Below are 26,899 nucleotides of genomic sequence, written 5' to 3'. Positions count from 1 at the left end.
ACGCAGTAAACATTGCAGGGGTTCTAACAATGTGCTAAGACCCGATAAGAAGTTACCAAAATAGTTCGGGAGTCCTAGAAACGACTGCAGCTCCGTCACGTTCTGTGGTCTCGGTATGTTCTTGATTGTCTCCGTCTTCGAATCGGTGGGCCTGATGCCGTCCGCCGCGATTCTTCTCCCCAGGAACTCCACCTCAGGCACCAGGAAAACGCACTTCAAGCGTTTTAGCCTGAGCCCCACACTATTAAGCTGACTAAGAACCTCCTCCAGGTTCTGCAGGTGCTCGACGGTGCCCCAACCTGTAACCAGGATGTCGTCCTGGAAAACCACGGTACGCGGGAACGACTTCAGCAAGCTTTCCATGTTCCTCAAGAATATCGCCACAGCAGATCGAATCCCAAATGGGCATCTGTTGTAAACGAAAAGACCTTTATGCGTGTTGATGCAGGTGAGGCCTTTTGAAGATTCCTCCAGCTCCTGGGTCATGTAGGCCGAGGTCAAGTCCAGCTTCGTGAACATTTTCCCTCCTGCCAACGTCGCAAATAGGTCATCTGCCTTTGGTAACAGGTATTGATCCTGCAGCGAGAAATGATTGATAGTTACTTTGTAATCACCACAGATTCTGATGGTGCCGTCTCCCTTGAGGAGTAAAACAATTGTACTGGCCCACTCATTGAATTCGATCGGTGAAATGATGCCTTCTCGTTGCAGCCTGTCCAACTCGATCTCCACCCTCTCTCTCATCATGTAAGGTACCGCACTCACCTCGTGATGGATGGGTTGTGCCCCCGGAATCAAATGGATCTGCACTTTTGCTCCTTGGAACTTCCCTATGCCTGGTTCAAACAGTGAGGGGAACCTGGGCACATGCGGTGTCTCGATGGACGAAAGCGCTCGGACGTCGTCCCAGTTCCAGCATATCTTTCCCAGACAACTCCTGCCGAACAACGTGGGGCCATCGCCCGGTACCACCCAGAGTAGTAAATAAGGTACCACTGCCAATTACGGGAATCAGTTCCTTTGTGTACGTTCTAAGTTTGATACGAATGGGAGTCAGGACTGGCTTTGAAGCCTTATTGCACCACAACTTATCAAAAGTCTTTTTACTCATTATGGACTGTTTTTCGCCCATGTCCAGTTCCATGGACACAGGGAATCCATTTAATTCAACCTTCAGCATTATCGGGGGACATTTTGTGGTAAATGTGTGCACCCCATATACCTCTGCCTCCTCGATTTGAGGCTCTGGCTCGTTATGATCCACCGTGGATCTCTCCTCCTCTGCAACATGGTGGTTTGCAAGATTAGCAGGGTTTGCAGCTTGCCTGCACATACATTGGAGGTGTCCCATTGTTCCATAGCCCTTGCAAACGTATCCTTTGAAGCGGCATGAATGGAATCGATGACCACCCCCGCAGCGCCAACAAGGTGTTAATTGCCTTGTATTCACCACCCTTGATGGCGGACTCTGAGTCATCTGCGGACATGCAGCTACAGGCGTGTAAGTCCTGCCATGTACAATTCGATTTGAAAACTGTTGTGTATCTATAAAGCATGTACTCCCATGTTCCGCCCCCAAAGTCCCAAGGGATCCCAGCATCCCTTGGGAGCACTGTATATAAGCCGGCCCCTAAGGCCTGTTCCTCACTCTGGAGTGTCTTATTAAAGACTGAGGTCACTGTTACTTTAACCTCCCTGTGTGCAGTCTCATCTGTGTTAGGAACACAATAACTGGCGACGAGAATATGAATCCAAAGCAAAGATGCAGCAAACTGTGGGCATCCTGGAGAAGTTCTCGGAGGGTGAGGACTGGGAAGAATATGTCGAACGGCTAGACCAGTACTTTGTAGCCAACGAGCTGGACGGAGAAGGAAGTGCTGCAAAAAGGAGAGCGGTCCTCCTCACAGTCTGCGGGGCACCGACCTACAGCCTCATGAAGAATCTTCTGTCTTGGTGAAACCCACAGATAAGTCATATGAGGAGATTTGTACACTGGTTCGGGAGCATCTTAACCCGAGGGAGAGCGTGCTGATGGCGAGGTATCGGTTCTACACGTACCAGCGATCTGAAGGTCAGGAAGTGGCAAGCTATGTCGCCGAGCTAAGGCGACTTGTAGGACAATGTGAGTTTGACAACTACCTGGAGCAAATGCTCAGAGACCTTTTTGTACTGGGCATTGGCCACGAGACCATCCTAGAAAAACTTTTGACTATAGAAACACCGACCCTCAGTAAGGCCATTGCGATAGCACAGGCGTTTATGTCCACCAGTGATAACACCAAACAAATCTCTCAGCACACAAGTGCTAGCAATGTTCATAAATTAATTGGAACTGTGTTTGTGAGCAGAAATGTACAGGGCAGAACCCACGAGTCTGCAACTGCCAGTTGGCCTCAGGTGACTCAGATAACTCAGAGTCCCCAACAAAGGATGAATGCAAGGCAATTCACACCTTGTTGGTGTTGTGGAAGCTTCCATTCAGCCTATTCACGCCACTTCAAAGGATATGTTTGCAAGAGCTGTGGAACAATGGGGCACCTCCAACGAGCTTGCAAACGAGCTGCGGGCTCTGCAAAACCTGTTAACCACCATGTGGCAGAGGAAGATCAGTCGCTGGTGGATCAAAGCAATTCCGAGCCTCAGAGAGAGGAGGCAGATGCTGAAGTACATGGGGTGCACACATTTTCGACGAAATGTCCACCTATAATGCTAAACGTAAAATTGAATGGCTTACCCGTAGCCATGGAACTGGACACTGGCGCTAGCCAATCCATCATGAGTAAAAAGATGTTTGAGAGAATGTGGTGCAACAAGGCATTCAGACCAGCCCTGAGCCCCATCCACATGAAACTGAGAACATACCCAAAGAGCTTATCACTGTCCTGGGCAGCGCCATGGGGGCACGGTGCATGAACTGCCACTCTGGATTGTCCCGGGCGATGGCTCCACACTGCTTGGAAGGAGTTGGCTGGGCAAAATCCGCGGGAACTGGGATGACATCCGAGCGCTATCACATGTCAATGAGGCCTCATGTACCCAGGTTCTTAAAAAATGTCCTTCCCTTTTTGAGCCAGGCATTTGAAACTTTTCCGGGGCGCAGGTGCGGATCCACTTGGTCCCAGAGGCACGACCCATTCACCACAAAAGGCCAGGCACCGAGAGCTGTGCGGATGCTCTCAGTCGGCTACCATTGCCCACCACGGGGGTGGAAATGGTGCAGCCTGCAAACTTGTTGATGGTGGCGCAGCCTGCAGACTTGTTGATGGTCATGGAAGCATTTGAAAATGATAAATTACTTGTCACGGCCCACCAGATTAGGACTTGGACCAGCCAAGATCCTCTGCTGTCCCTAGTTCAAAAACTGTGCATGTATGGGAGCTGGACCTGCATCCCCATTGAAATGCAAGAGCCAATCAAGCCGTTCCAGCGGCGAAAGGACAAGCTGTCCATTCAGGCAGACTGCCTGTTGTGGGGTAACTGCCTAGTGCTACCAAAAAAGGGCAGGGAGACATTCATCTCGGATCTCCACAGCACACACCCAGGTATAGTAATGATGAAAGCGATAGCCAGATCCCACGTGTGGTGGCCCGGTATCGACTTTGACTTCGAGTCCTGTGTACGGAAATGCAGCATATGTGCTCAGTTGAGCAACGCGCCCAGAGAGGCACCACTAAGTTTGTGGTCCTGGCCCTCCAGACCATGGTTGAGGATCCATGTCGACTGTGCGGGCCTGTTTCTCGGTAAAATGTTCCTGATGGTGGTGGATGCTTTTTCAAAATGGATTGAATGTGAAATAATGTCGGGAAGCACCGCCTCCGCCACCATTGAAAGCCTGAGGGCCATGTTTGCCACCCACGGCCTGCCTGACATACTGGTCAGTGACAACGGGCCATGTTTCACCAGTGCCGAATTTAAAGAATTCATGACCCGCAATGGGATCAAACATGTCACCTCAGCCTCCTTTAAACCAGCCTCCAAAGAACAGGCAGAATGGGCAGTATAAACCATCAAACAGAGCATTAAATGAGTCACAGAAGGCTCACCCGCCTGTCCCGAGTACTGCTCAGCTACTGCACGAGACCCCACTCGCTCACAGGGGTGTCCCCGGCTGAGTTACTCATGAAAAGGACACTTAAAACCAGACTCTCGCTGGTTCACCCCAACCTGCATGATCAGGTAGAGAGCAGGCGGCAGCAACAAAATGTAAACGATGGTCGCGCCACTGTGTCACGGGAAATTGATCTGAATGACCCTGTGTATGTGCTAAACTATGGACATGGTCCCAAGTGGATCGCGTGCACGGTGATAGCTAAAGAAGGGAGTAGGGTGTTTGTCGTCAAACTCGACAATGAACAAATTTGCAGAAAGCACCTGGACCAACCGAGGCTGCGGTTCACAGACTGCCCTGAACAACCCACAGCAGACACCACCTTTTTCGAGCCCACAACACACATCCAAAGGATCAACGACACCACGCCGGACCGGGAAATCGAACCCATCACGCCCAACAGCCCAGCAAGGCCAGGTTCACCTAGCAGCACGCCAGCCCAGCGAGGGCACAGCCAACACACCAGAACAGACATTTGTACCGAGGCGGTTCACCAGGGAAAGAAAGGCTCCCGACCGCCTCACCTTGTAAATAATTTTCACTTTGACTTTGGGGGGAGGGAGTGATGTTGTGTATCTGTAAAGCATGCACTCCCATGTTCCGCCACCAGGGAGCTCATCCCCTGAAGTCCCAAGGGATCCCAGAATCCCTTGGGAGCACTGTATGTAAGCCGGCCCCTCAGGCCTGTTCCTCACTTTGCAGAGTCTTTTTAAAGCCTGAGGTCACTGTTACTTTTACCTCCCTGTGTGCAGCCTCATCTGTGTTCGGAACACAATAAAAACAACGTTACTTTGTTCACAGTACTTGCAGCAGCACTAGTGTGCTGGGAAATTTGTTCGGTATTGTCACTGATGGAGATAAACACCTGGGCTATCGCTATGGCTTTACTCAAGGTTGGGGTCTCTGCAGTCAAAAGTTTGCAAAGTATTACTTCCTGGCCAATGCCAAGTACAAAGAAGTCCCTGAGCATATGCTCCAAGGCTCCTTCAAATTCACAATGTCCTGCAAGGCGCCTTAGCTCGGCGATGTAGCTCGCCACTTCCTAGCCTTCAGACGTCGTGTAGAACTGATACCTAGCCATCAGAACGCTTTTCTTCGGGTTTAGATGCTCTCGGACCAGTGTGCACAACTCATCGTACGACTTGTCTGTGGGTTTTGCTGGAGCGAGCAGGTTTTTCATGAGGCCATACGTTGATGCCCCACAAATGGTGAGGAGGATTGCCCTTCGTTTGGCAACGTTCCCTTCTCCTTTCTATCTTGTTGGCCATGAAGTATTGGTCAAGTCGCTCCATGAACGTTTGCCAATCATTTCCCTCTGAAAATTTCTCCAGGATGCCCACAGTTCTCTGCATTGTTGTGTTGGGGTTCATCATCTGTGTCTCGTCGCCAGTTGTTATGTCTTGGATAAAGAGTCAGACTAGATACTGCAAGCTCAAAGTAAGTGTGACTGTAGTCCTTTATTACAGATCTCAGAGTGCCTCTCCAGCCTGTGAGGCTTCTTTATATACAGGTGTTTCCAAGGGATTGTGGGATCCCTTGGGACTCCAGTGGATAAGCCCTCTGGTGGTTAGACATGGTAATTACAGGTTTACATACATAACAGTTTCCATTACCTTCCTATCATTCCTTTATTGGGATGCACAAAACTACACTGAATTTCCCAACTGCATCCTAAATAAAGTCTCATACAAGTTCAACAGATTAACTGGTCATTAGTCATATTGCTGTTTGTGGGACCTTACTAGGTGCACATTGTCTGCTGCATTTCCTTGTATTACAACAGTGAGCACAAGCGTAGGGCATTTCTGAGTTTTGGAGGGGGTACAGAGACGATTCACTAAGCTGATTCCGGAGATGAGGGGGTTACCTTATGATGATAGATTGAGTAGACTGGGTCTTTACTCATTGGAGTTCAGAAGGATGAGGGGTGATCTTTTGGAAACATTTAAAATAATGAAAGGGATAGACAAGATAGAGGCAGAGAGGTTGTTTCCACTGGTAGGGGAGACTAGAACTAGGAGGCACAGCCTCAAAATACGGGGGAGCCAATTTAAAACCAAGTTGAGAAGGAATTTCTTCTCCCAGAGGGTTGTGAATCTGTGGAATTCTCTGCCCAAGGAAGCAGTTGAGGCTAGCTCATTGAATGTATTCAAGTCACAGATAGATCGATTTTTAACCAATAAGGGAATTAAAGGTTACGGGGAGAGGGCGGGTAAGTGGAGCTGAGTCCACGGCCAGATCAGCCAGGATCTTATTGAATGGCGGAGCAGGCTCGAGGGGCTAGATGGCCTACTCCTGTTCCTAATTCTTATGTTCTTATGTTCTTATGATCTATTAGCTTTTGGATCTCCTAATCATTCTCATCAAACTAATCTTGGTGTTTCCTGGTCGAGTAACTGAGCGTCTCTTTGCAGGCACTGGAGGACAGACCAAGTGCTGTGGGCATTCTGCGTCTCAGGGTCATCAAGGCATGCCAGGTTAGTTGTGAGGCACTGACGGTATAGGGCTTTCTTAGCTGGGTCTTTAAGTGCCCCGCCATTTTTTGCAGCATTGCCTCTGCTGCCCCCTCCGCTTTGGGGCTATGTTGATGTCAATGACGCATCGGATTAAGCGGTAGTCTGTCCAGCAGTCGTCAGCTCCTGTCATGTCGCGGGTGATGCGCACATCCTTGCGATCCCTGACTCGGACGATGACATAGTCGAGCAGGAGCCAGTGTTTGGAGCGAAGGTGTTGCCACGATGCCTTATATTTATCCCTCTGGCGGAACAAGGTGTTGGTGATGACAAGTTCATGTTCTAAACATTTTGTCAGGAGTAGGGTACTGCTGGAGTTGGCTTTCCCTACCCCCACTAGGCCAATCACACCTCCCCAGAGGGCTGTGTCCTTGTCGACCGTGGCATTGAAATCACTGAGGAGGATCAGTTTGTTGTCCACGGGGACGTGGGACAGGGATTTTTTGAGGTTGGAGTAGAAACCCTCTTTGGTCTCATCTGTTGCATCGAGTGTTGGGGCGTACGCACTGATGACTGTGGCGCATCGATTCCGGGATAGGGTGAGTCGAAGAATCATGAGGCGTTCGTTAGCTCCGCAGGGGGAGTCTTTGAGGCGGTCAACCAGCTCGTTTGTGACAGTGAAGCCGACTCCGTGGAGGTGGCGTTCTTCCTCTGGTTTCCATTTCCAGAAGAAGGTGTAACCTCCACCTTGTTCCATGAGCTGGCCTTCCCCTGCCCGCCGGGTCTCGCTTAGGGTGGCGATGTCAATATCAAAGCGTCTAAGTTCTTGGGCAACTATGGCAGTGCGGTGTTCCGGTCTGTCACTGTTGGAGTTGTCCATGAGGGTCCTGACGTTCCAAGTCCCGAACTTCATGTTAGAGGAGTGGAAGATGTCTGTGCATGAGCTCTTTTAATGTGGGGTGGTTATTGCACACGATCTTAGCTGGGCAAAGTCTTGGTCCAGTGGCAAGGGGCTCCAAGATGACTGGAGACCAGGCACTGCTATAAGGGCCTAGTTGCCTACAATGAGATGTTGGCCGCAGGCTTGGCGCTGAGTAGCACCCTTGATGATAGGTGGTCCGAGGCTTGTTTGGGGGTAGGCATTGGGAGGGTCAGTGGCCCACTGGGGTTCAGAGTGGGAGATCAGGGGGGGTGACAGCCATGGTACTCACCACATGCTGGAGGAACTATAGAAACATAGAAAATAGGTGCAGGAGTAGGCCATTTGGCCCTTCGAGCCTGCACCACCATTCAATAAGATTATGGCTGATTATTCCCTCAGTACCCCTTTCCTGCTTTCTCTCCATATCCCTTGATCCCCTTAGCAGTAAGGGCCATATCTAACTCCCTCTTGAATATATCCAATGAACTGGCATCAACAACTCTCTGTGGCAGGGAATTCCACAGGTTAACAACTCTCTGAGTGAAGAAGTTTCTCCTCATCTCAGTCCTAAATGGCCTACCCCTTATCCTCAGACTGTATCCCCTGGTTTTGGACTTTCCCAACATCGGGAACATTCTACCCGCATCTAACCTGTCCTGTCCCGTCAGAATCTTGTATGTTTCTATGAGATCCCCTCTCATCCTTCTAAACTCCAATGTGTAAAGGCCCAGTTGATCCAGTCTCTCCTCATATGTCAGTCCAGCCATCCCGGGAATCAGTCTGGTGAACCTTCGCTGCACTCCCTCAATAGCAAGAACGTCCTTCCTCAGATTAGAAGACCAAAACTGAATACAATATTCCAGGTGAGGCCTCACCAAGGCCCTGTACAACTGCAGTAAGACCTTCCTGCTCCTATACACAAATCCCCTAGCTATGAAGGCCAACATACCATTTGCCTTCTTCACCGCCTGCTGTACCTGTATACCAACTTTCAATGACTGATGAATCATGACACCCTGGTTTCGTTGCACCTCCCCTTTTCCTAATCTGCCTCCATTCAGATAATATTCTGTCTTCGCGTTTTTGCCCCCAAAGTGGATAACTTCACATTTATCCACATTATACTGCATCTGCCATGTATTTGCCCACTCACCTAACCTGTCCAAATCACCCTGCAGCCTCTTAGCGTCACCCTCACAGCTCACATCGCCACCCAGTTTAGTGTCATCTGCAAACTTGGAGATATTACACTCAATTCCTTCATCTAAATCATTGAGAAGGAGAGCTCCAGTTGTCGATGATGGAGGAGGAGGTCACGTGTGGGGAAGGAGAGGTCCAGCCGTCGTCGAGGAGGCCCAGATGCCTTCGTGGAGGAGAAGCTCGATCACCATTGGAGGGGTGCTGGCCCGCCGCTGGAGGGGTGAAGGCCCCCTGTTGGAGGGGTGAAGGCCTCCTGTTGGAGGGTTGAAGTCCTGCCGCTGGAGGAGTGAAGGCCCGCCACTGGAGGGGTGAAGGCCCCCTGTTGGAGGGGTGAAGGCCCCCTGTTGGAGGAGTGAAGGCCCCCAGTTGGAGGAGTGAAGGCCCCCTGTTGGAGGAGTGAAGGCCCCCTGTTGGAGGAGTGAAGGCCCCCTGTTGGAGGAGTGAAGGCCCCCAGTTGGAGGAGTGAAGGCCCCCTGTTGGAGGAGTGAAGGCCCCCAGTTGGAGGAGTGAAGGCCCCCTGTTGGAGGAGTGAAGGCCCCCTGTTGGAGGGGTGAAGTCCCGCCGCTGGAGGGGTGAAGGCCCCCTGTTGGAGGAGTGAAGGCCCCCTGTTGGAGGAGTGAAGGCCCCCAGTTGGAGGAGTGAAGGCCCCCTGTTGGAGGAGTGAAGGCCCCCTGTTGGAGGGGTGAAGGCCCCCTGTTGGAGGAGTGAAGGCCCCCAGTTGGAGGGGTGATGGCCCCCTATTGGAGGAGTGAAGGCCCCCTGTTGGAGGAGTAAAGGCCCCCTGTTGGAGGGGTGAAGGCCCCCTGTTGGAGGAGTGAAGGCCCCCTGTTGGAGGGGTGATGGCCCCCTGTTGGAGGGGTGATGGCCCAGTTGCCTGTTTGGAGGCTCACCTGCTCGCCGGGTGTTGTTGTGCAACAAGGACCCCGGTCGTCGCCGCTGATGGATGGTGTGATGGAAAACCTGAGGTAGGCCCGATCTTGTGGGAGTCGCAGGGTTGGGTTTAGAGTAAGGATTTAATGTTTGAGACCCCTTATAATGGTCTATTAGGGCTAGGGGTTAGTACTTCAATGCTCAGTACTGCACTGAAGCGTCAGGTAGATTATGTCCTCAAAACCTGGAGTGGAACTTAAATGTACAACCTTCTGTCTCAGAGTGCGACCACTGATCCAACTGAAACTTTTAAATTATTCACTTATATTTTTACCAAGCCAGAGGTTTATTTTTCATACAGGTTTCTCCCTTCTTATCCTGAAGGCATTGACATTTGCTGGGATATTATTCCATGAGCACTAGTCACCCTACATTGCCTTGCTCAATTGACTGTCCTCCAATTGTGCACATCGATGCTGAGTGTTAGCAGTGCCCTGGACAGGATCCTGCCCTCAATCCGATGTCCTCACTCCTGTACCTTTCACCAGGAATCACGGAATGGTGATCCAGAATCAGAAATCAGGCTGATTCCTGCTCCCCAGCCTACCTAGGGGCACTCAGGCCGAACAGTTTAGTTAGTTCAATACACGGTGAGGCTTTAACCTGTGGCCTTCCTAGTTCCTACAGTTCAGTATCACATAGGCAGTCTTTCATTGCAGCTCTCAATTGAATGCCAGCTGTGGCCCAGTGGTAGCACTCTTGCATCTGAGTCAGAATATCATGCATTTAAATCCCAATCCAGAGACATAAACACGAAATCTAAGCTGTCACTGCAGTGCATTACTGCCCTGTCGGAGGTGCCGTCTTACGGGTGAGATGTTAAACCTTTCCTCTCAAGTGGGCTTAAAGGATCCGATGGCACTGTTTTGAAGAAGAGCAGGGGAGCATTCCCTGGTGTCCTGGCCAATATTTATCACTCAACCAGTCGGAGCTTGCTGTGTGAAAATAGGCTGCTGGGTTTCTTACGTTTCAGCTGCGACGTCCAAAATCCAGCGTTCCAGATTCTGGAATGTTCCAGAATCCATACACCGGGCTGATCCGTGGCGGGGTCGTCTGGAAACCGGAAAATTTTCCAAAATCTGAACTCCCCCGCCTTGGCAGCCCACCATTCCCTGGCCTCCAGCCGTCCGACCTCCCCCCACCTTGGCCCACCCTCCGGCCTCGACCCGACCGACCCCCCCCAACCTCCAGCTGCCCGACAGACCTCCCCCGGCCTCGGCCTGACCTCCGGCCGCCCGACCTCCCTCTACCTTGGCCCGACCTCCAGCCTCGGCTCGACTGACCCCCACCCCCCCCCGACCTCCGGCTGCCCGACCGACCCCCCAACCCCCCCCCGGCCTCGGCCCGACTGACGTCCCCCAGCCTCGGCCCGACCGACACCCCCCCCCCCCCCGATCTCCAGTTGCCCGACTGACCTCCTCTGGCCTCGGCCCGACCGAGCCGCCCCCCCCCCACCCGCCCCCGACCTCCGGCTGCCTGACCGACCTCCCCCGGCCTTGGCCCGACTGACCCCCCGCCCCCCCCGATCTCCGGCTGCCTGACTGACGTCCCCTGGCCTCGGTTCGAACGACCCACCACCACCCCCACCCCGATCTCCGGCTGCCCGACTGACCTCCCCCGGCCTCGGCCCGACCGACCTCCCCCGGCCTCGGCCAGACCGACCTCACCCGGCCTCGGTCCGACCGACCTCCCCCGGCCTCGGCCCGACTGACCCCTCCAACCTTCGGCAGCCCTAACTACCTCTCTCAGCTCAGGCAAAGAAATTCCGATATCCGGAAGTAGCCGGAATCCGAAACGGCCTCGGTTCCGAGGTTTACAGATTTTGGACGTCACACCTGTACATCAGTGACTGCACTTCAACAGTACTTGATTGATTGGAAAGTGCCTTGTGATGTCTTGAGGTTGTGAAAAACACTAAATCAATACAGATCTTTCTTTTCTTCAATCCACCTCCTGAATTCAGAATGGTAAATGAGGCAGACTTTAATTTTATTAATCCCACCATTACCATGGGAGCGTCTTTCCTGTTCATTAACCTGTGTAACTGTGCCCCAATTAGGGAATAGTAGGCTGCCATTGGCCGCAGTTGAGAGCCCTGTGCTATGGTATTCAATGTTGATGCTTGAGTTCAAAGTGTGCAACATTTATTAAGTTGAATAAATAACAGGTGCAAACAGAAGGAGAGATGGATAGAGAGGGTGTGCAGTAATAAAGGCTGATGCTGAAACATGGCTGCCCTTGGTAAAGCCTCAAATTGAACCCATTCTGAGTTAAATGATGATTACAGCTCTTAAACCATAGCCCCTGCCCGCCTGCGTTACTCAGTGCGAGACTGGAATGCTTTACCACCACACATTGTTCTGTCTAACAATTCCACTCAGACCGTCTGGTCAGGAAACAAATGCTCTCGTGTTTGTGCTAACAGGCCACCCAGAGACTCTGTTAAAACATCATCAAGCAAGTCTTTAAACAGTTGTCAAAGCTGCAATGTCAGAGAGGGCCCGAGGGACGAATGCTCACATTTATCAGACTTTCAATTTAGACAAAATCAGGATGCAAGAAAGCATGAAATGACAAAAGGCCTTTCAGCCCATCTGGCCCTCTCCTACTATAGACTAATTCCAATCCACCCCACCATGGACTCTATCCCACCCATTTAATGTCCTTCCACAAACCCTGTGCATTCTCCCCTAGAAAGGACTTTCCCCATCCATTTAATCTTATTGTACAAACCCTGGACAGTCTATCTTATCATGAACTCTATCCCATCCATTTAATAGACACTGGACAATCTACCCTACTCCCATGTAATCAGAAGGCAATATTCATCATAAATGCTCACAAAATGCTAAATACTATCAAGCAAAAGTCTAGAATATTCAGCTATTCTCATACCTTCAGCCCTGATACACTGTTACTCTACAACATCCTCCTCCCCTCACAACTCAGGAACATAACAACATAAGAACATAAGAAATAGAAGCAGGAGAAGGCCATACGGCCCCTCGAGCATGCTCCGCCATTTAATACGATCATGGCTGATCCGATCATGGACTCAGGTCCACTTCCCTGCCCGTTCCCCATAACCCCTTATTCCCCTATTGTTCAAGAAACTGTCTATTTCTGTCTTAAATTTATTCAATGTCGCAGCTTCCATAGCTCTCTGAGGCAGCAAATTCCACATATCCACAACCCTCTGAGAGAAGAAATTTCTCCTCATCTCACTTTTAAATGGGCGGGCCCTTATTCTAAGATCATGCCCTCCAGTTCTAGTCTCCCCCATCATTGAAAACATCCTCTCTGCATCTACCTTGTCAAGCCCCCTCATAATCTTATACGTTTCGATAAGATCACCTCTCATTCTTCTGAATTCCAGTGAGTAGAGGCCCATCGTACTCAACCTTTCCTCATAAGTCAACTCCCTCATCTCCGGAATCAACCTGGTGAACCTTCTTTGAACTGCCTCCAAAGCAAGTATATCCTTTCGTAAATATGGAAACCAAAATTGTATGCAGTATTCTAGGTGTGGCCTCACCAATAGCCTGTATAGCTGTAGCAAGACTTCCCTGTTTTTATACTCCAACCCCTTTGCAATAAAGGCCTAGATTCCATTGGCCTTCCTGATCACTTGCTGTACCTGCATACTAACCTTTTATGTTTCATGCACAAGTACCCCCAGGTCCCGCTGTACTGCAGCACTTTGCAGTCTTTCTCCATTTAAATAATAACTTGCTCTTTGATTTTTTTCTGCGAAAGTGCATGACCTCACACTTTCCAACATTATACTCCATTTGCCAAATTTTTGCCTACTCACTTAGCCTGGCTATGTCCTTTTGCAGATTTTGTGTGTCCTCCTCACACATTGCTTTTCCTCTCATCTTTGTATCGTCGCTAAACTTGGCTACGTTACACTCAGTCCCTTCCTCCAAGTCGTGAATATAGATTGTAAATAGTTGGGGTCCCAGCACTGATCCCTGCGGCACCCCACTGGTTACTGATTGCCAACCCGAAAATGAACCATTTATCCTGACTCTCTGTTTTCTGTTCATTAAGCCAATCCTCTATCCATGCTAATATATTATCCCCAACCCTGTGAACTTTTATCTTGTGCAGTAACCTTGTCAAATGCCTACTGGAAGTCCAACTACACAGATCCACTGGTTCCCCTTTATCCACCCTGTTCATTACATCCTCAAAGAATTCTAGCAAATTTGTCAAACATGACTTCCCCTTCATAAATCCATGCTGACTCTGTCTGACCGAATTTTGCTTTTCCAAGCATCGTACATTATGGTAATTTTAAAGTAAACAAAGTAAACTAAACAATACAATCTTAATGGGTGTGCAGGAACAGAGAGAAGTACACAAATCTTTGAAGATGGCAGGACGTTGTTAAGGCTGTTAAAAAAGAATACTTGATACTGGACTTTAGAAATACAGGCAGAGGTGGCAAAATTCTGGGCCCAGATAAGGCCCGTTTCTGCCGTTTTGCGGCGTTCATGCGGCGGAATCGAGTGGCCGCTGAATTGCAGACCAATGGCTGCCCTGACCCAAATTATGGTTGGGGATTTTTTGGCCCCACTTCCACCCCGCTGCTGATGACTGCCGCAAGCTCATCATCAAAACGTGCACCGCTGCTCTCCCTCGCCTCAGAAGACTCCGACCCATATTTAGGGGAAAAACCATTGCCCCGCCGCACGGTGTCCTCGACAGCTTTCTCTGTCGCTGCACCTTATCCGTGCGGCCCGGCAGCGCGGCAGCCCTTCAAGGGGAGGGCCCATTGCCACGGCCACACGTTGTTATTTTTGCCGGCCGACTTCCCGATCAGCTGGCAAAATATTGCCCCCGGGTTCGTCCGGGTGGCTTGGCCCGGCTGAAACCCTCCCTGGTGGCCCAGTGGCCAAAGATAAAAAATGCCCGAGTCTCTCACATTTAATGGCGGGGAGAGAGCATGGTGATGCACATGCGCTGTGACATTACCATCGCTTCGCCGCTGAGTGACAGCGCCGGAGTTTCGATCCCACCCCTCAGCCTGACTTACCACCGCACTTCCGCCCCCAGTATGATCGACTTCCGGTCCGACGACTAAAAATCTTCCAAGTCCTGACAGCCGCCTCATCGCTCACAGCGGAAAAACGAGGTAAACAATCTAACGTGCATGAATTTCAGCCCCATAAGAGTACAAAAGCAAGGAATTTATGTTAAACCTTCATAAATCACTGATTAGGCCTCAGTTGGCGTATTGTGTCCAATTCTAGACACCGCACTTTCGAGAGCGCTTTAGAGAAGATATAGAAGAGGTTCTTTTAGACTTATTGGAATGATACCAGGGATGAGAGACTAGAGAAGGTGGGATTGTTCTCTTTAGAGCAGATTTAATAGAGGTGTTCAAAATTATGAAGGGTTTTGATAGAGTGAGTAAGGAGTAACTGTTTTCACTGGAAGGAGGGTCAGATACCAAAGGACACAGAATTAAAATAATTGGTGAAAGAACCAGAGAGGAGATAAGAAGAAATAATTTTACGCAACGAGTTATTATGATCTGGAATGCACTGCCTGACAGGGTGGTGGAAGCAGATTCAATAATAACTTTCAAAAGGGAATTGGATATATACTTGAAGAGGAAAATTTGCAGGGTTATGGGGAAATAGCAGGGAAGTGGATCTAATTGGACAGCTCTTTCAAAGATCGCACCATGGGCTGAATAGCCTCCTTCTGTGCTGTATGATTGCATTATTAAGACCATTCCACTCATCAAGTTCATCTGTAAAGTGCTTTAACTCTCCCAACCATACTCGAACTACCATGATGGGAGTTGAACTCACGCTCTTTGGATTATTTCTCCAGGCTTCTAGATTACTAGTCCAGTCAAATAATCTCTACAATACCACATCTCTATGTCTGGTCCTTTATCTCATTGCTGTTTGTGGGACCTTGTTGTGCAAATTTTCATCTGTGTTTCCCTTGGTTACAATGGTTACTACATTTCAAAAGTACTTAATTGGCTGTTAAACATTTTGGGACATACTGAGGTCATGAAAGGCACTATATAAATGCAAGCTACTTGCAAACCCCTTAAGTGTATCAGGAAGTTGAACCATGTGAAGCTGTTTAACATGGTCACATAGAGAATGATAATGAGGGGGAAAGGTGAAGGTCGAAAGGAGGAAGACGAATGGACGTAACTACTTCACACAGTGGATGATGAATCAAAGCTGAAAACATCAAGGGCTGGATTTTCGACTCCCGTGCGCCTCAGGTAGTGCCCCGGAGGGGCAGTAAAGAATGTTTTTATGTGTAACGGCAGGCATCCAGCTTTTACTGCCTGGTCAGCAAATTCGGCTCAGTGTTTGTGGCGGCACAAAAACTTACTGCCCCGCCCTATGCAACGGATTGTGTGAAGCTCTGACTTGAAAGCAGCAATTTTATCTGCCATTAGAGTGTCCTTACAACTTCAGTGCGAGAATTTAATGGGGGCATTACTAGTTTGCCAGCATATCATGATCCATGCTAGGTGGCATCAAAATAGAAGAAGGCCTCTTGGCCATGTTGGCCCAAGGATGAGGAGAGGCCGAAGACGTCTGGGGAGCAGGGCTCCCCTCTCATGGGTTTACAGGCACCAACACTCAGACCTAAAGCTCTCTGAGTAGCAGTGTGTGAGAAGGCTGCACTTCCAAAACAAAGTGTTTACAAAGAGATATACCATCACCTACAGGCAGACCAATGCCTGGACCGCTCTGGAGGCAGCCTTCAATACTCCCCTGAACAGGTTTCCAAATTCATTGCGGTGTATTGCATGTTGCAAAACTTGCCCATCATGAGAAACATAGAAACTAGAAATTAGGTGCAGGAGTAGGCCATTCGGCCCTTCGAGCCTGCACTGCCATTCAATAAGATCATGGCTGATCATTCCTTCAGTACCCCTTTCCTGCTTTCTCTCCATACCCCTTGATCCCCTTAACCGTAAGAGCCATATCTAACTCCTTCTTGATTATATCCAGTGAACTTGCATCAACAACTCTCTGCGGCAGGTAATTCCACAGGTTAACAACTCTCTGAGTGAAGATGTTTCTCCTCATCTCAGTCCTAAATGGCCTACCTCTTATCCTAAGACTATGTCCCTGGTTTTGGACTTCCCCAACATCGGGAACATTCTTCCTACATCTAATCTGTCCAGTCCCGTCAGAATCTTGTATGTTTCTATGAGATCTGCTCTCATCCTTCTAAACTCCAGTGAATAAAGGCCCAGTTGATCCAGTCTCTCCTCATATGACAGCCCAGCCACCCCTGGAATCAGTCTGGTGAACCTTTGCTGCACTCCCTCAATAGCAAGAACGTCCTTCCTCAGACTAGGAGACCAAAACTGAACACAATATTCCAGGTGAGGCCTCACTCGGGCCCTGTACAACTGCAGTAAGACCTCCCTGCTTCTATATTCAAATCCCCTAGCTATGAAGGCCAACATACCATTTGCCTTCTTTACCGCCTGATGTACCTGTGTGCCCACTTTCAGTGACTGATGAACCATGACACCCAGGTCTCGTTGCACCTCCCCTGCCGCCATTCAGATAATATTCTGTCTTTGTGTTTTTGCCCCCAAAATGGATAACCTCACATTTATCCACATTATCCTGCATCTGCCATGCATTTACCCACTCACCTAACCTCTCCAAGTCACCCTGCAGTCTCTTAGCGTCCTCCTCACAACTCACACCGCCACCCAGTTTAGTGTCATCTGCAAACTTGGAGATATTACACTCAATTCCTTCATCTAAATCATTAATGTATATTGTAAAGAGCTGGGGTCCCAGCACTGAGCCCTGTGGCACTCCACTAGTCACTGCCTGCCATTCTGAAAAGGACCCGTTTATCCCGACTCTCTGCTTCCTGTCTGCCAACCGGTTCTCTATCCACGTCAGTATATTACCCCCAATACCATGTGCTTTGATTTTGCACAACAATCTCTTGTGTGGGACCTTGTCAAAAGCCTTCTGAAAGTCCAAATACACCACATCCACTGGTTCTCCCTTGTCCACTCTGCAAGTTACACCCTCAAAAAATTCTAGAAGATTTGTCAAGCATGATTTCCCTTTCATAAATCCATGCTGAATTGGACCGATCCTGTCACCGCTTTCCAAATGCGCTGCTATTTCATCCTTCATGATCGATTCCAACATTTTCCCTACTACTGATGTCAAGCTAACCGGTCTATAATTGCCCGTTTTCTCTTTCCCTCCTTTTTTAAAAAGTGGTGTTACATTAGCTACCCTCCAGTCCATGGGAACTGATCCAGAGTCGATAGACTGTTGGAAAATGATCACCAATGCATCCACTATTTCTAGGGCCACTTCCTTGAGCACTCTGGAATGCAGACTATCAGGCTCCGGGGATTTATCGGCCTTCAATCCCATCAATTTCCCGAACACAATTTCCCGCCTAATAAGGATATCCTTCAGTTCCTCCTTTTCACTATGAGGGGCCAGGCATTGCCAGTGGGGATTGCAGGCCCACCTCAGGAGGAGGAGGATGATGAAGAAGAGCCTGGCAAGGCCCCCATTGGATAGCCACGCCATCCACGGGGGAGGCAGAATGCAGATGCTGCTGGAGTTGCATGTCGCCAGCTCATAATGGACTGGCTTTCCTAAATGGAAGAAACTGAGGGATGGAGCCAATACTGGACATGTTATGTGCCCCCATAAAGGCACATCTCCAGTGAACGTTGGAATGATACATAAGACACCAATGGCAAAGGATGAGTCATAACTTTTAATGCAACAAATAAACTCCCCCCACTAAAGGAAATCCACACAATAGACAACGTTATGTTGCAGGGCACTGAAAATAGAAATGCGTCTGCGCATGTGCGCAATGTTGAACTTTTCTAACGTGGCGATTTTCAGCTGGGGCGCAAAACCTTCCTTGTGTAGCCCCTGATTTTGCGCCCCCGAATCGTGGTACCTCATTTTTTGCCGAATTTTGCAGACAAGGGCGCAATATTTTTCCAGGCGGTATCAGGACCGTCCTGCTGCCATTACCGCCCTGAAATCACAAAAGCTGAAAATCCAGCCCCGGACTTTTAAGAAAGAGTTAAACAGGTGTTTGGTGAAAAAGCCAACTAGAAGTAGTGAACTGCATGTTCTGCTCTGAACTGTGATGTTGGCCAGATAAACTAAAATGGTGTTTGCAAGCCCGGTAGTTTCCTATAATTTTTTTCTTTTCCGCTCTTCTCCTTTACATCTTAATGCACCGACTCCTTTCTTGAACAAGCAGGTAAGTCCCTTTGTAGCACTACTTGTGGGCCAGAAGGAGCAGGAGTACTTCCTCCAGGCCCAACAAGCTTACCTGCAAATCACTCCCCCCACCTGCACAATCTCTCTCCGAAAGACCCCCACAACCTCCACAATCTCTCCCACACATCACAGACCCACGATCTCTGACTGTCCCCCACTCTATTTCTCTCCCCGATCTCCGTCCCCTCTCCAATCTCTCACCAACCGTCCCCCACGATCTCCGACCACCTTCCGACCCCCGATCTCTGACCACCTTCTGATCTCTCTCTGAACCCCCAATCTCCATCCTCATTCCAAACATCCCGAATCCCCCCTGTTATGTATAGAAGAACTTCACGAGTCTGAGTGCTGTGAGCTAAACTTAGTGTGACCTTAGTCTTCTTTATTACAACTGCAGAGTGCCTAAACAACATGGATGTCAACCTCTTATACTGGCCCTGCATGTGTGTGCAGGTGACCATTAGGACTCCAACAGTCGCGCCCTCTGGTGGCAAGTATTACATAGTTACATACATAACATCACTCCCCCGCAAAGTCTGCGGTACAAGTTATTTACAAGTTGAGACGATCCAGAGCCCTTCGCCCCCTGGTTGATCATCTAAATTCAAACCCTGGCGTGTATGAGTTGATCGGACCATTGCTGCACTGCACCACGGCTGGTCTGACCAGACTGTCAGGAATGGTAGGTTCATTCTCGTGATTGAAGTGAGGTCGAATGCTGGTTGGGTGTGTGTTGTTGGATCGTCGATGGTGATGTCCTCTTCAAGTCGTTCCTGGTTGTTAGTAAATCGCAATTTGGTCTGATCTAAATGCTTTCTGCACATTTGGCCATTTAACAGTTTGATTATGAACACCCTATTCCCTTCCTTGGCTAAAACAGTGCCAGCAACCCACTTGGGATCATGATGGTAATTCAAGACAAACACAGGGTCGTTAAAATCAATGTCACGTGAAACAGCCGTGCGATCGTGGTACATGTTCTGCTGGTATCGCCAGGTTTCCACGTGATCATTGAGATCCGGGTGGACTAGGGAAAGCCTGGTTTTGAGGGCTCTCTTCATTAACAATTCTACCGGGTGAGCGACTGGGGTCGCATCCGGTAACTGAGCAGAATGCAGCATTTCCAATGACTGGCATGAGCTCTTTGGTGTAGGTACGCAGCTTTGCATTAATCGGGCTCAGTTTGGGCCTTTGTGCCTTATTGCCCCACAGTTTCTCGAAAGAAGTGATAATAGCCCAACTGGTTAATTAAAGTCCTTCAGTAAAGGCCACCTGGTCTACACCGGACTTCAATCCCACACTATGTGGTTGTTTTTTAAAGGCCTCGCAAGGTGAGGAATGGTAACCTCATGGATATGTTACTGGATTAGCAGTCTAGAGCCTGAACTAATAATCCAGAGAAAAGCAGGGTAATTTTAACCCTGGGTGATGGTGTAAAATGCACAATATCGAATTACCATCCATTATAGTTCTGTTCACCCATCACCCCGACATTGGCCCCCAGTGAAGCAATGCCTCAATTTCAAAATTCTCATCCTTGTTTTCAAATCCCTCCATGGACCCGTCCCTCCCTATCTCTGTAATCTCCTGCAGCCTCACAAACCTCCGAGATATCTGCACTCCTCTAATTCTGGCCTCTTGAGCATCTGATTATAATCACTTAACCATCAGTGGCTTTGCCTACTGTTGCCAAGGCCCTATGCTCTGGAATTTCCTGCCTTAACCCCTGCTTTAATCTTTCCCCCTCTCTCCCTCTCTTTCCTTCTTTAAGACGCTCCTTAAAACCTCTTTCATCATCTGCCCTAATTTCTCCTTTTGTGGCTTGGTGTCAAATCTTTGTCTTATAATACTTCTGTGAAGTGCCTTGTGATGTTTTATTATGTTAAAGTCGCTATATAAATACAAGTTGTTGTTGTTATACATGTCAGCTGACTTCAATAGAAAGTAGAATCAAGCAGAGTGTATAATAGGGTCTAATTCGATATTGTCTGTTTTACCCCATTACCTACAGTTAACATTCTCTCCCGTGACTTCAAATCCCACCATGGCAGTGTGCGAATTTGAATTCAGTTTTCAGAAATCTGGAAGTAAAAAGCTGCTATCAGTAAAAGAGACCATGAAGCTGTCAGATTGTTGTAAAAACCCAACTGGTTCACTGGTGTCCTATGGGGAAGGAAACATAAGAACATAAGAAATTGGATCAGGCGTAGGCCATTCGGCCCCTCAAGCCTGCTCCACCATTCAATAAAATCATGGCTGATCTTCTACATGAACTCCACCTTCCCGTACTATCCCCATATCCTTGATTCCCTTAGTATCCAAAAACCTATCAATCTCTGTCTTGAATATACTAAACCTGCTATCCTTATCTGGAATACAACAATGAATGCCACAGGTGATGTCCTTCAGAGAAGCCTTTAACTACTCGTAATCAGTGTTTACCAGTTACATAAGAACATAAGAAATAGGAGCAGGAGTAGGCCATTCGGCCCCTCGAACCTGCTCTGCCATTCAATAAGATCATGGCTGATCTGATCTTGGCCTTAACTCCACTTCCTTGCCCGCTCCCCATAACATTTGACTCCCTTATCATTCAAAAATCTATCTCCACCTTAAATATATTCAATGACCCAGCCTCCACAGCTCTCTGGGGTAGAGAATTCCAAAATTCACGATCCTCAGAGAAGAAATTCCTCCTAATTTCTGTTTTAAATGGGCGACCCCTTATTCTGAAACTATGCCCCCTCGTTCTGGATTCCCCCATGAGGGGAAACATCCTATCTGCATCTACCCTGTCAAGCCCCCTCAGAATCATATACATTTCAATAAGATCACCTCTCTTTCTTCTAAACTCGAATGAGTATAGGCCCAACCTGCTCAACCTTTCTTCATAAGACAAATCCTTCATCTCAGGAATCAACCTCGTGAACCTTCTCTGAAATTGCCTCCAATGCAAGTATATCCCTCCTTAAATAAGAAGACCAAAACTGTACGCCAGGTGTGGTCTCACCAACGCCGTCTACAGTTGGAGCAGGACTTCCCTACTTTTATGCTCCATCCCCCTTGAAATAAAGGTCAACATTCCATTTGCCTTCCGAATTACTTGCTGCACCTGCATGCTAACTTTTTGTGTTTCATGCACAAGGACCCCCAGATCCCTCTGTACCACAGCATTTTGTAATCTCTCCCTATTTAAATAATAATTTGCTCTTTTATTTTTCCTACCAGAGTGGGTAACCTCACATTTTCCACATTATATCTGCCAAATTTTTGCCCACTCACTTAGTCTATCAAATCCCTTTTCAGATTCTTTGCGTCTCCTCACAATTTGCTATCCCACCCATCTTTGTATCATCAGCAAATTTGGCTGCATTACACTCGGTCCCTTCATCCAAGTAATTAATATAGATTGTAAATAGTTGAGGCCCCAGCACTGATCCCTGTGGCATCCCACTAGTTACAATTTGCCAACCTGAAAATGACCCATTTATCCCGATTCTCTGTTTTCTGTTAATTAGCCAATCCTCTATCCATGCTAATATATTACCCCCAACCCTGTAATCACTTATCTTGTGCAGTAACCTTATCGAATGCCTTCTGGAAATCAAAATACACGACATCTACTGGTTCCTGTATGTGTGACTCATGGTTGCTCTCCAACCGGTATTCTGTTCTGAGTACCGGTGGGGCCGATAGTGGCTCTGGGGAGTGCAGCCAGAACCAAGTCCACGGCACCACGGGTGGCTCAGCTGCACAGGGTGGGGGAGGAAGAAGAATGGAAGAGCTATAGTGGTAGGGGATTCAATAGTCAGGGGAGCAGACAGGTGTTTCTGCGGCCGCAGATGTGACTCCAGGATGGTATGTTGCCTCCCTGGTGCTAGGGTCAAGGATGTCACTGAGCGGCTGCAGGGCATTCTGCGGGGAGAGGGTGAACAACCAGAGGTCGTGGTCTACATCGGTACCAATGACATAGGTAGAAAGAGCGGTGAGGTCCTGCAGGCAGAGTTTAGGGAGCTAGGAGAGAGATTAAAAAGCAGGACCTCAAAGGTAGTAATCTCCGGATTACTCCCAATGATCTAGTGAGTACAGAAATAGGAGGATAGAGCAGATGGCTGGAGAGATGGTGCAAGGGGAGGGTTTTAGTTTCCTGAGGCATTGGGAACGCTTCTGGGGAGGTGAGACTTGCAGAAGACAGACGGGTTGCTCCTCAACAGAGCCGGGACCAATATCCTCGCGGGGGGGTGGGGGGGGGGGCGGGGCGGTTGCTAGTGCTGTTGGGGAGGGTTTAAACTAGCTTGGCAGGGGTGTGGGAACCTGAAACTAGATTCAGTAGGGAGGGGAGTAAAGGTGGAATTAGAAAGCAAAGATAAAGAAAGTGAGTTTGAAGGAGGAAGGAAACAAGTAGGAAAAAAGGTTAAAAAAACAATCTTAAAGGCACTTTGTCTAAATGCACATAGCATTTATAACAAAATAGAGGAGTTGACGGCACAAATTGAGACAAATGGGTATGATTTGATAACCATTACAGAGACGTGGTTGCAAGGTGACCAGGACTGGGAGTTAAATATTCAGGGGTACTTGACAATCTGGAAGGACAGACAGACAGGAAAAGGAGGTGGCTCTGCTGAAAAAGGATAGAATCACTGCAATAGTAAGAAACGATATTGGCTCAAATGAAAAGGGTGTTGAAACAGTTTGGATGGAGGTCAGGAACAATAAGGGGAAAAAGTCACTGGTGGGCATAGTCTATAGGCCCCCTAACAATAGCAACTCTGTTGGTCGGAGCATAAACCAGGAAATAGTGAGGGCTTGTAAAAAGGGAGCAGTAATAATCATGAGTGACTTTTGTTACGTCTGTAATGCACTTATGAATGACTCCACAAGGCAATGTGTTGTACTCAAACTGTAGTGATCTTGGTCTTTTATTCGTAACTCCAGAGTGAGGCACAAACATGGTGTGCAGCCTTTTATACTGGGTGCTGCACACCTATGCAGGTGACCCTCAGGCCTCCCACCGCATGCCCTCTGGTGGACAGTCTCTGCCACAGGGGCAGAAAACCCCGGTCTCCACCAGTTGCACCCTCTAGTAGTGCCAGCATAGTGTATATACACAGTATAAACCTTATTAATAATACATCTCCATTATATGCAACTATACAGTGACTACACAGGGAGTATATCTATAGTCTGCATATATAACATCACTCTCCCCAAATCCTTTGTGCTGATTACCTTTGCACTATGTGCTCTGGCTTAGCTATCCCCAGACTTAAGTGCCAATAGCCCTTGCACCTTGGCTGTGCTTTGGCTTGGCTCTCTCCCTGTTAACATCCAAGTCCTTTTGCCAAAATGTTGGGTAGTGGTTACCAGTTTGGATGGTTCGATGATGCAGTGGAGGCTCCAGTGGGTTCTGGGTGTGATCCATGTGTGTGTCCATGGCTACATACATCCATTTCCCGCCACCCCCCCCCCCCCCCCCCCCACAGCGAGATCATGCAGCAGGCCCATTACATTAACATACAGGATCAGACACAGTGCAATTACAAAGAAAGGAAGTTACAGTTTGTGTCGTAACACCTTGGTTCGGTGACTTATGTTCGTTACATTTTGCAATCATGCGCCAGGATTGGATGGATTGCATTCATGGTAAGTACTGAGGTAACAGAACAGGCATGCGAGGACGTAGGTTCCAGAGCAACCGGATGGGATCCTAGTCGTCTGATAGCGGCGCTGCGCCCTCTGCTAGCGGGGTGGGCTTGGTTCGGTCACCTAGCCAGGACTCAGGGTCTTTGCTATTGCCTAGTGGTGGGCAGAGCCACAGATGTGTGTGGCCTCCCTGTCCTCCTTTGAGGGCTGCAGAATCTTCTGCCTGCTCTCTAACGGTGTTTGGAACCTGGCTGTTCCAGGTCCCGTTTTGGGAACTCGTTGGTTCTGACCTTTCGCTCCCGGACATGGCCGAGGTAGTGACTGGGTCTGGGGGCTGCGCCGTCTCCACCCGGGTGGTGGCCAACGGCGGCTGACTGCGTGTATTGGAGCCATTTTCATTTCCAGATCCGTGGTGAATAGTGCCATCGAGTGCCTGCAGCGTGGGATAGACCTGGGGCAGGGTATCAGGATCAGTGCCTTCACCCTCCTGAGGTCGCTGGCCTATAACTTGTGGGGACACCAAAGGCAGGGCATCAGGATCAGTGCCTTTACTCTCATGAATTCGCTCGCTAGCTACTTTTGGGTACACTCTATTACCGACATCTCACAACAACATTTTGTTCTTTACATTAGGACTGGTACCGATATCTCGCAACAACATTTTGTTCTTTATATTAGGAATAGTACCAACATCTCGCAACAACATTTTGTTCACAATCTTAATCAGTTCGTTACATTGATTACCATGCATACAATGTCTCTTTGAGTTCAGTTTTGGTTGCCGGTCTCCTTTAAGAGAACTCTGCTGGTGTTACCCCAATCAAATCCTTTGTTCGACACCACGTGTTGGTCCCTCAGCATTGCACGTGATATGGCCATGGCCATCGTTTTTTTCAGCCACGCTGCAACTCGCTGCAGCAGGACGCCATCTTGCTTCTGTCCTCGACGTCAACTGCCTTGATCCTTCTCTCCCGTGATTCTGCCACAAAAGCTGGAAGAGTGCCTGTGAATTCGACCTTCCTGCCATTGGAGCAGGGAAGGTACTTTTAGGTTGTTCCAGTCGGATCATTGCCACGCAGTCGTGATGGACGGTCTGTGCCTCAGGTGCTGCGCTGGTCTGTTCTCTGGTGCCTGGCCCAAGTGAAGGTGAGGTTTTGCTCTGCTCTGAGCATGGGGGACATCGATTGCTGGAGTGAAGAGGTCTTCCCATTTTCACAAGATCTTCCCCATCCACCTTCTTCCGAGTAGCGTTGGAGCATCATCTGCAACAATCCATAGAGGTAACTTGTGCACCACACCATTATGGATTACATTTACATCCATACTTCCAAGGACTGGGATCAGCTCCTTGTGTAGGTGCGCAACTTTTCCTGTACTGGAGCCAGCTCGGGTTGTTTTCCATTCCATAGCCTCTCAAAGCCATCCTGGCTCATCACTGACTGGCTCGCTCCCGTGTCCACTTCCATGAAGACTTCTACACTGTTTATCTCTACTTCCATCTTCACTGGAGGACAATCGGTGGTGCAGGTATACACTCCATACACTTCTTTTTGGGGCTGAGCTGCTTCTCTGGCCAACTCATCATATTCCCCGCTGGATTCAAAGTCATCTACCAACTCCTCTGCTAAACAGTGAGTTGTATTTCTTTTACACATACGCTGGAGGTGGCCCTTCTTGTTACAGGCTTTGCATACGTACTCAGCAAACTGACACTGGTGAGCCCTATGGTTTCCTCTGCAACTCCAGCATGGTGCTACTTGATTAGCACCCCCCGGTGGACTCTGAGTTCTGGAACCCTGAGGCCTGTGCTCTCTGCCCTGGGTAGAGCCATGTTCTACAGTCTTGCCAGTGAAAGGCACCATTCTGTGTACAGTACTTGCCGGGTTTGAGTCCACAGGATGAATAATTTGCTTGGTGCTGCAGGTCGAGGTCATGAATGCCTGACTGATGCTGATGGCCTTCTGCAGGTTGACTGTGGTGTCGGCAGATAATAGCTTGTGAAGGAGTCCCTCGTGGCCAATTCCCATAACGAAGATGTCTCGCAATGCTTCGTTGAGGTGCGTGCCGAAATCACATGGTGCCGCAAGTCTCCTGAGGTCAGCAGCATATTTTGCAATCTCCTGGCCGTCAGGTCTGCGGTGAGTGTAAAATCTGTGCCTGGCTGTGAGGATGCTCTGTTTTGGTTTTAGTGGTCGCGAATTAGTTCATTCAGCTCATCGTATGTCTTATCCTTGACCTTCGTGGGTGCCAGCAAGTCCCTGACGAGGCGCTAGACCTCAGGCCCACAACTGGTCAGCAGTATAGCCTTGCGCTTCTCCGCTAAATGTGTCCGTCTCCCCTGTCAGGTCGT

Source organism: Pristiophorus japonicus, chromosome 1 (genome assembly GCF_044704955.1).
Source record: "Pristiophorus japonicus isolate sPriJap1 chromosome 1, sPriJap1.hap1, whole genome shotgun sequence".
NCBI lineage: Eukaryota > Metazoa > Chordata > Chondrichthyes > Pristiophoridae > Pristiophorus > Pristiophorus japonicus.
The sequence above is the reverse complement of the archived record's forward strand: the minus strand, read 5'-3'. Positions refer to the sequence as shown.